At 46.5% G+C, this 10,476-nt stretch overlaps 1 pseudogene; it reads right to left on the bottom strand.

Annotated features, from left to right (window-relative positions):
• Positions 1-7,112: 7,112 nt before the first annotated feature.
• Positions 7,113-7,840, bottom strand: LOC113629209 (protein transport protein Sec61 subunit beta pseudogene; annotated as a pseudogene).
• Between the last annotated feature and the right edge of the window lie 2,636 nt (positions 7,841-10,476).

Genomic DNA, 10,476 nt, shown 5'->3' with positions numbered 1-10,476 from the left:
CATTGAAATTTAAAATAAGTATTCTGGAATTCCGAAATTATTTTGAAAATAAAATGTTTACAGACAAATACACACATTTATAATACATTAAGTAATTGTTTTTAATTTGGTTTGTTCTGACAATGGTATTGTGGTTATGTTTAATAAAAGACAATCTTTATAACTGTTAGAGTCATATTCTGAGGCCTTTACCAGAGAAGTGATTCAATGTCTTGGATTTGCTTTTTAAAGATTCCAGCAAAAAAACCCCAAAACTGGAAGTTTGTACTCTTTGACTAACATCTCCCCTTTTCCTTCACCCCCAAGCCCCTGGAAAGCACCATTTTACTCTCTGTTTCTACAAGTTTGGCTTTTTTAGATTCCACGTATAAGTGATATCCGGCAGTATCTTCCTTTCTCTGATTTCTCTCACTTGGGATACCCACTGTTGGCTTACCAACAGGACTGCCCCAGGATCCTCCTCCCCTAGCCAACTCTTCCTCACACCTCAGGACTAGGCCCCAATGTCTCCCCTCAGGTCAGAACGCTATCATTTCTCCCCACATCCCAGTTATGATCAGAAGCTATCTTATTCACCTCTTTGTTTCATTGTTATTGCCCGTCTCCAACTACAACCAGGAGATGGCTGAGATCGGAAATCTCCATCTCGTGGAAAGGATTGACACAGAGAAGGAGCCTGATAATTATTTAGTGAACCGCTGACTGAATGGGTAAAAGAAAGCTTCCCCTCATTCCCCAGCAGAATTTGCTGCTGTTTCCTCACGCCCCGCCCTCTGCTCTTGCCTCCAATAGAATCGTCTCACTGCTTCAGACTGCTCTGCTCACGTGCCAGAGCCTGGCCCAGGGCCTGGTGTGGAGCAAGCCCACATGCATTCCTGCTGCCCTCACACCCACGGCCAGTGTTGCCACTGATTCTGTCATAGGAGGTTTAAACCATTTACTTGCAGTTGAAAACAAGTCAACCTAGAGATCCTCTGGGGAGAAGTAAAAATGAAGAGTTGCGGATAATCGTGATAGAAAGAGAATGTGCTTTAATAAAAGGGTTTTATCCGGCCAGAGTAGAAAACTGTTCAAATAATAAACTACCTCAGGATGGAATGCTATTTTCCTAGGGATCTTTCCCAGGTTTCTACAGTAATGTTTCTGCATTGATTTACCAGGGGAGCAGCCCCTGATATAAGAAAACGTTTTTCAAAGTTTGCTGAGGAAAGGGGCTGGCAGGGGTAGCCCATCTCCACTTCAACCAGAACACCTCTGTGTTTGTCTGTTTTATAATTGGTAGGATTTTGTTTGAAGAAAGATTTCCTCTTCCAAAAAAGTGACAAGAGGATTGCAGGACTACCAGGTAAGGTGCTTAATAGCTGTGTGACCTTGGCTGAGCCTCATAACCTCTCTGGGCTGTTACAGTAAAAAAATAATGGAGCCAAGAAACCTTACCTGTGTGGAGGCAGGGGACTGAATTAGAGGACCTCTCAAGTTCTCTCCCAGATCTAAGATCCATGGTTGTACCAAGTCACAGAATGAGAGGGAGCTTAATCTACTCTCAATACCCAGAATGGCCACAAGATAGAGACGTAACTCCATGAGCAAAGCTTTGTCTACTCCAGGGACTGTTTCACTCCCCAAATTCTAGCACAAGAGATTTGGGAATTTCTCCTTAGAAACTACAGAAAAGGAAAAAAAGTCCATCCATTGCAAATTCAAGCAGAAGATTTAAACTATTTTAGTGACGAATCCTGGCAAAGTTACCCAGTGTTTAGCTCATAGATGTGTTTTTCTACCAAAACATCAAAGAGTATCGCTCTTTGGAGTCTCCCTCGCCCCATGACAAGAGTCTCTGCAAGGTTTTGTTCTGAGATATTGGAGCTCCTGACGTATCATAAATATCCAGGAAATGGATGCTGAATGGAATGGATGTTGAATTCGTTGAATTGCATCAGTGAATGCCAGCTTGGCATTAAACGATATGTTCTTCTGTGAGGAGGATTTCCTATTCCCGTAAGAACTGTTGACATGATTTGTCAAAATGGTTAGAGCTGTCTCTAGTTTTTGGCTAGAATTCAGCTTTTCTGTATTTTAGAGGTGATTGCCTCAAGCCCCAGATTACTAGGGTTTGGGGAGCATTGAGCTGGAAGGACATTTACTGAATTAAGACTTAGGAATATTTGTCACATTATACTTTACGGGTAGGAAAAGAAAGTATGAAAGCAACAGGTTTAGGCAAACATACGTGGTCCCAGAGGACGTCTCACTCAGCAGACATTCGGCACAGAGTCGGGATGGAGCAAAAGAGACTGGGATGTTGACTTCTTGCTGCTGGGAGAGCAGGGAAGATGGAAAGGTGGTGGAAGGAGGTTGCCCAGAAGATGATGACTGAGATCACCTGGGAGAGAGCCTGAGTGATGATAAAGGGTGGGTGCCCTGAGCCTGGGAGCTGGAGAACTTTCTGGACCCAGACCTGCCTGTTGTTTCCCCCAGAGTGTGGTCACCACCAGCATAAATGAACTGAATGTTCCTGAATCCTTGCTGGACCAATCTGTCAGGGCCTGCTTGTAGAGAAGCCCTGGTGACCTGGGGACCTTCATGAATAGGCTGGGGCAGGTAATGATACCTAGATTGCTCTCCCAGGCCCCTCCTGCAGCCAAGGAGCAGCCAGTCCTTCCTGAGTAGGTGATCAGCGGATCAGCATTGGAACAGCTGTTTTCAATTGTCTGATGCTTCAAGCTACTGGTTATTCCAATGTTGCTCATGCCTGAGTAACTTCAGACAACTTGTAAAGGAAAATAATTGTTTCACTCACCTGGGATGTTGAATTAAATAATGCTTAATTACAATGTTACAAAAATGAATCTAAGTAGAGGGATTATAACTCTTATAGAACTACATAATCAAGATGAAACTGCCAATTAAGTAAAAACACGATTTCAGAACAAACAGAATTAAAGGCAACATCACTGATACGATAGATAATGCTTTGTTGAAACTCATTTGCCACTCACAGCATGGATGCATGGTGGAAATGCATGGTGGAAATTCCTTTGGGTTTGGCATTAATGACAAGTAACTCAGCACTCTTGTCTACCCACCCTACTGTGGGTCCTTGCTTCAAACAGCAAGTCTGTGACATAATTTGGCCTTTGCTTGGCATGAATAAACCTTGTACTGCTGAATTCAACTCCATTCTTCACCTATTAGCTCGCCCATGACAATTAATGTAACACTACCTGGTTCCAGGGCTGGAAACAAAAGGCCTTGTTGGGCCGTAAGGTGGTCAACTAGACGTGGTGTATAGGTTCATGCCTATATATATATATATATATATATATATATATATATATATATATATATTTTTTTTTTTTATCTGTGTTGGGTCTCTGTTGCTGCACGCGGGCCTTCTCTAGTTGCGGCGAGCGGGGGCTACTCTTCGCTGCAGTGCGCGGGCTTCTCATTGCAGTGGCTTCTCTTGTTGCAGAGCATGAGCTGTAGGCACGTGGGCTTCAGTAGTTGTGGCACGCGGGCTCTAGAGCGCAGACTCAGTAGTTGTGGCCCACGGGCTTAGTGGCTCTGCGGCATGTGGGATCTTCCTGGACCAGGGCTGGAACCCGTGTCCCCTGCATTGGCAGGCGGATTCTTAACCACTGCGCCACCAGGGAAGTCCCGTGCCTATATTTTTTTAATGCACAATTATTTTAATGGCAGTGCTATTTATAATTTTTAAAAGGTGAAGATAAAGCAAAATTTCTAAGCATAGGTGAATGTTCAATCTCATTACAGTCACACAGCTCTTACAATGACATGTTCATGCCAATTTAAAAAAGATTATTATTAACATAAAACCACAAAATGAAAAGAATTGTTATTGAAGACACTCTGGGAAAACATTGTTTTATTAAATTCTCTCCTCAGGATGAATTCCCAGGCATGGAATTATTAAGTGAAAGTTGAAGGGCTTTATGGCTCTTGTTACCTTGTACTGAGTGGAGTTTCATAAATCAACATTTTCATTGAGATGGTATTTCTCAGCTTGCCTCCAAGGTCCGTGGTTTAACCCAGGAAAATACGTGTCTGGGGCACAGCTCCTGCAAGGGCAGAAATGGCAGCTCACGTCCGGCTGCTGGCCTTACTCGGATCCTGTCACCCCTCTGCCCAGATCCCCGGCTGGCCTCTCCTCTGTCTCACGGTGAATCCACAGCCTGTCCCTGGCTCCCAGGGTCTGACCTTATCTTCTCCCGTGCTGCCCCGCTCCCCCAGTGCTCCTGAACACCCTGTGTGCGCCATGGGGGCTCGACTCCGGCACGCTCCTCGCCCGGCGCCCTTACCCAGCTATCCACGTGGCCGGCTTCTCCCGCGCCCCAACCATCCTATTTAAAGTCACACCCCTTGCCCGTCTCCACCGCTGCCCCTCCACCTTCTCAGCTCGGCTGTTTGCCCCAACACACACCACCGCCTGACGTGCCGAGCACACGCGAGTTGTCTACATCCTTGCTTAGAACGTAAGCTCCGAGGGCAGTCTTCTGGCTGCGCTGCTGCGTATTCAGTGCTAGCAGAGCATCGGACACAGGAACGAGTGCGTGAATGGCTGTCACAACTGGGGAGGCTCAAAGCCTGGCGATGCACAGTGAATCCCGAGGGAGAATGCCTGGGATCTGAGGAGACAGAGCTCAGAGGGCAGGAGCAGGCGGAGGGATCTGCGGATTTCCCTTCCCTGTGATCGGCTTTGACCGGTAGAGCGAGGCAGAGGCTGATACTGGTATCAAGTTCAAGCACATTTGATCCTTTGGGTCCCACTGCTCTTGTTCCCCCTCCCACCTGGCCAGCCTCCAAACAGGGTTGACTCTGGGCTCTGAAGAACACGTTTTTGGAATCCACATATGAAAGCAGGACAGAGAAGTAGAGGCGTCTCCTTGAAGCATTTTCTCTGGAGGCAGTGGTATGTGTGTGTCTGTGTGTCTGCGTCTGTGTGTGTGTCTGTATGTGTCTGTGTGTGTCTCTGTGTGTGTCTGTGTCTCTGTGTATGTCTGTCTTTGTGTGTCTCTGTGTGTCTGTGTGTGTCCCTGTGTCTGTGTGTGTGTCTTTGTGTGTCTCTGTGTGTGTCTATGTGTGTACATATCATAGAAGTGTGCTGCCCACTGTTGTCGGGCACTCCACCTCGAGCATGAGAATCTTTGTGAGGGCACAATGATCAGCAACAACACCTGCTGTAGTGTGTATTACTTGCTCAGGGAGTAAGTTCTGGGTTAAGTTAGTTTTCTAGGGAGTTTTTGTCTTGCACATGGACTTATGAAGTTCTTGTGGAGAGGCAGTGCCACGCAGAGGAACAAGCACACGCTTTGAGACTAGACAGATATGTGTTCGACTTCCTCAGCCACTTAGGACCTGTGTGATCAAAATATTTCCTCATCTGGCTGAGACCTGGTTTTCCCAGCTGTATTCTCTTTGCATCTCAATTTATTTATCCATAAAATGGCCACAAAATGAAGTGTTTGCTTTGAAGGTGTTGTCTTGAAGATTAAATGATGTAAAAGGACCTAGAGGACACCTGGCACATAGTAGGTGCTCAATAAGTTAGGGTTTCCCAGCCTCAGTGATGATAAGCATCACCCAGGACTGGCTCTGGCTGCTGCCAAAAATATTAGTTTCCCTTCCCCTGTCCTCTTTTTGTACTTTATTCCCTCCAACTTTTTACTTTAGAAAATCTCAAACATCAGAGAAGAATAATGTAACGAACACTACATACCCTTCACTATATATTCACTAATATTCAGCAAAGTGCATTTTACCTTATTTGCACATATTCTTTCTCTCTCTCCACATACACGTGCACACACACACAATTTTACTGACACCCCATGTGAAAGTAAATTGCAGACCTTGTGACCTTCATCCCTAGGACTGCCACAGTGTGTACTCCTGCCCGACCAAACCCCACCTTCACATCCAAGAAGTTTTACGTGGATTCAGTTGTGTCATCTTAAGTACAGGCCATGTTCAAATTTTCCCTCTGCCCAAATGTTCCTGATCACTCTTATTTATTTACTCATTTAATTAAAATTTTTTTTAACATAGGTCCTTGTTGGTTATCCATTTTAAACATAGCAGTGTGTACATGTCAATCCCAAACTCCCAATCTATCCCTTCCCCCACCCTTCTCCCCCTGGTGACCATAAATTCATTCTCTAAGTCTCTGTTTCTGTTGTGTAAGTAAGTTCATTTGTATCTTTTTTTTTTTTTTTTAAAGATTCTGCATATCGTTGATCACTCTTCATTTGAGGGTCACTGTCGCTGAGTCTATTACAGGAACGTGTTATTTTGAACCAAGTCTGACTCGCGGGCCCTTCTCTTTCTGATCTGCTGGAGGTAGATCTTGTTGTCTGTCCCTAGAGATGCCTGGAGATGGCTGAAGACAGTTACCCTTCCAGATCCTCCCCCCCCCGCCCCCGCCCCGTCCCAGTCACCATCCCAGTCACCATCCTGATCCTCTGGGCTCTTTCCTGGTGGCCCACTGACTAAATACGATGTGTCATTCCCAGAACTGGAGACCGAGGGGTCCGGCTTGCGTCTGACCCCTGAACAGGGGCTTGTGGCCTCCCTCTCAGGGGCAGCTGTACATCTTCAAATGCAGCCTCCGCTCACACTGTCGTGCTGAGTGTGGGTAAACTAAACAGCACTGCACTTTCTCATCAACAGCCGAACACCCCATCCAGTCCTTGGGCAATTAATGTCCTTGATTGGAATCCATGTGGAGAGAGAGACTGGAACTAATATATGCTGAGACCATGTGACACGCCAGGCCCTGGGGAGATGGACATGGGAAAGACACAGGCCGGCCTCTAGGGGAAGCTGACAGTAGAATCCTAGTGCCACCAAGTGTTAGCTGAGTCTCAACCTCTCTGAGTCTCAACGTTCTCATTTCTAGAAGGGGACAACATTCCACCTCCCTAGGTCTGCTGGGAAGATTTAATAAGACAGCATGTGTGAGGGTTCTCAGCACAGTGTTTGGCACATGGTAGACTTCTGACTTGGGTGTTGAAGAATAAATGGAATTTGGGGGTAACGAAAACGTTCTGGCAATGGTTGCACCACACGGTACTAAATACCACTGAATTTCACACTTTTTTATGAATTAAAAAGTTTATGAGCCATAGAAAAAAAATTGATTCCTTAAAATCAATTCTCATTAAGTTCCCTGTAAAACAGCTTACAGAAAACTTTCTTTCTCATGAACAGAAAATCACCATGCTCTTGGTCCAAGATATGTTGGGGTTTTTTCCTTTCTTCTTCAGATGACAGATAGATGGATGGAGCTGAATCTATGAATGAGTGTACTTGCCCCAAAGGTGCAACATAAATACAGAAGCGACGAACAGAAGACGCATAACCAATACTGGAACCGGGCCCACTTTGAGCCCCGGTGAATCCTCTGTTTAGAATCGCCACATCCCCCCAGTGCCGGCCGGGGTCGTGCGGCCTGCGCTCCTCTCCGCAGCTGGCGGTTTTCCTCTGCCAGACTGTGGATCTCGCCGCCTGGGCGGCCACTGCTCTGCTGGGAGAGCGCCCTGAGGAGACCACGTTAGTGCCACTGGGGGTCGGACGGGCATGCAGGAGACGGGAGGGCGGCAGGAAGCTGAAGTGGACAGCGGGGAAGCGGTGGAGCCCAGCGGCCGGAGAGACTGATGCAGGTTCACACTTTAAAAGGATGAAAACAGTGAATTTTGTTAACTGCATTTTACCGCAATAAAAAAAAAAAGAGTAAATGAAGATTTTCCAGGCAGAAAAGGTGGATGGGAGGGATGGGAAGCACATCTGAGGCATAATAATACTTTTCTGAGAGTTACTGACGATGCTGCTGCAGGGCAGGCAGCATCAAGGACGGAGCCTGTAGGCACTCCACTAGAGACTCTCTCATCCAGGGTGACTTTCGATGGGCTTTATGACCCAAGTCGTATTTCACGTTATTAGGCATCAAGAGAACCCGAAAGATTTTGTCAAACACTCTGCTAAGCTCGAGCCCAAGGTAAAGTCACCCTGAGGAGAGTTGGAAGAAGTTGTATTCCAGTTGAGGGATGGAGCCGCAGGAATCAGCACAGTGGGTCCCAACACCTTCTGCCTCCTGGGGGAGGTTTAAAGAAATACCTGTAAAAGTGCAATCCTGTAAAACAAAACAAAACAAAACTGAAATCCTGTAGAAGTGCACATGCCTGAATATTTTATCTTAAGCTCCTCAGCGAGGACCAGTGTACCAGCAGACTGACGTCCTGCACTCCCTGTCCTCTTAGGGGTCCAGGCACCCCCAGAGCCAAAGTCCCGCAGACCAACCGATCTCTAAAGGGCTCGGCTCTTCTTTTTAGAGGGCTGTGCGAAGCGACGTGAGTAGAAATGGAATAAGGCCCGAGAAAGCACAGACGTGTTAACAAAGCTGACTTTTTAAAACCAGTTTATTGTATTTTTACAATAATAAAAATAAATTAGTCATACACAAAAATAGTTGTCATTTTTGCTGAAAGGATTATTTACTCATCTAATTCGCCTCCGCCTCTTTAAGCAGTAATTGACACTGTACGGGTGACTTGGGGTGGATGGGGTATTCTGTGGGTTCCTCGCTCCTGGCTGTGCAGTTGACAACCCAGAGCTCCCACCCAGCAGCGTCCAGCGGGGGCCCTGGAGGCGTGGTCAGAGCAGTGAAGGCATCACCTCCCTTACACCCCTCCCTGCCCTTGCCAGGGGACCCTGCCTCCGTCACAGCTCTAAGCCAGCCTCCCGAACAACTTCCTGCTGGTGATTCTAAGGAATGAGGCAAGACAAAGAGAAGGGATGAAAAAGACCCTCCCAATTCCTTCTTCAAATGTTTGAGGATGAGGAGATGGCAGATTACATGAGCAAATATGATATTCAAGGTGGAAAGGTGGCAATCCAGAGAGACCTGTTTCAGGTATAATCCAAGGGGTAAAAACACCTGAATGAGTCGAAAAGCAGAGTCGTTTATATTCGATCTTAAAACCCAGGAATTTGGCTAATCAGTATGCTAAACTGTAACTATGGACTTGGAATAAGACATCACGTGCAGCAACTTTCCAGGAAGCTGGGTTAGTAGTATCAAATAATTTTACACAAATGTGGATCGAATATGTAAATAAATACCTATTAGATCCCTTTAAAATTAACATATTCTAAATAATAGAACTATTTTGGTGTAGTGACTCATTCTGCCGGTAGAGTTCAGAATACACATTTCCTATAAACATCTTGTATTTACAAAGGACAAAATAATAAGTTATAACAAAGTATATCCTTCCGTCAAACTGAATGGTGGGGATCTGGGGGTCAAGGTGGAAATTACGTAACAGAATGGCTTCTCTCTCACTGAGGCAAGGGGCTCAACGTCTGGAAGATGCTAAGAAAGCTGGCTAGAGAATCCCACCCTGTGGGGGTCACTTTTCCTCAGCAAGATGGCCGTCTCCCACTGTTACCCACCGAATAGAAAGAACCAGGAGTGTGGTTGAGAGGGCAGAGAATGACGCAGCTCCAGCAAAGGCGCAAGAAAGCAAAGTGAGTGGAGAAAGTGAGATGGTAATCAAAGGGTGCTAGTCTAGTCGAGGTTCTGCCCCCATCAAGGTGTGTGACCCTGGGCAGGGAACCAGCCATCGGGACAACTGGTTACTCATCTATGAAGCAGGACCAGACAGGGCAGCTCTGACCAACTGGCTAGTGGTTCTCTGAGGTATGAGGCCATGTTCAGCCCTGGAGAGGGATGCGCCCCTGGGTTCAAAACGGTAGAAATGGGAAGTACGTGTGCCGTGTACTTGCCATCCCAGACCAGGTGAATCACTAGAAGCTGTTCTACTTACAGAGTCACCAAAGTCCAGATTGGAGAGAATCTTAAAAGTCCTGTTGCCCCAGCTGCGTGCTCGAATCCTCCCTTCAGCATCCATGACAGATGGCCATTAAGCCTCTGCTGAGACCTCCAGGGACGGGTCAGTCACCACCAACCACAGAGCGCTCTACCTTCTGAAGGCTCTCGCTTGTAGAAAGGTGGTTCTTCTGTAAGAAGTAAAATGTGTCTCCCTGCAGCTTTAACCTTCTGGTCCTAGGATGGCTCTCCTCCAGGCTAAACATTCTCATGAAGTCCTTTCCACTGCTTCTCAGAGTCTGCGCCCCTCATCAGGATTGGGCGTGCTCATCTGAATGTTGTATGTTACCAATATTCTTTTTAAAGTTTCCAACAATCACAAATACGGTTCACCAACATTTTCTCCTTATGTAGCCTAAATGTCGTATGGTGTATGTGTGTGTGTGTGTGTGTGGTGTGTGTGTGTGGTGTGTGTGTGTGTGGTGTGTGTGTGGTGTGTGTGGTGTGTGTGTGTGTGTGTGGGGTGTGTGTGGGGTGTGTGTGGGGTGTGTGTGTGGTGTGTGTGTGGTGTGTGTGTGGTGTGTGTGTGTGTGTGGTGTGTGTGTGGTGTGTGTGGTGTGTGTGGTGTG

The sequence above is a fragment of the Aethalodelphis obliquidens genome, unplaced genomic scaffold, assembly GCF_003676395.1.
Source record: "Aethalodelphis obliquidens isolate GAN/ISIS:26980383/991018 unplaced genomic scaffold, ASM367639v1 scaffold26, whole genome shotgun sequence".
Lineage (NCBI taxonomy): Eukaryota > Metazoa > Chordata > Mammalia > Artiodactyla > Delphinidae > Aethalodelphis > Aethalodelphis obliquidens.
Note: the sequence above shows the minus strand (reverse complement) of the source record. Positions and strands in the feature narration are given on the sequence as shown.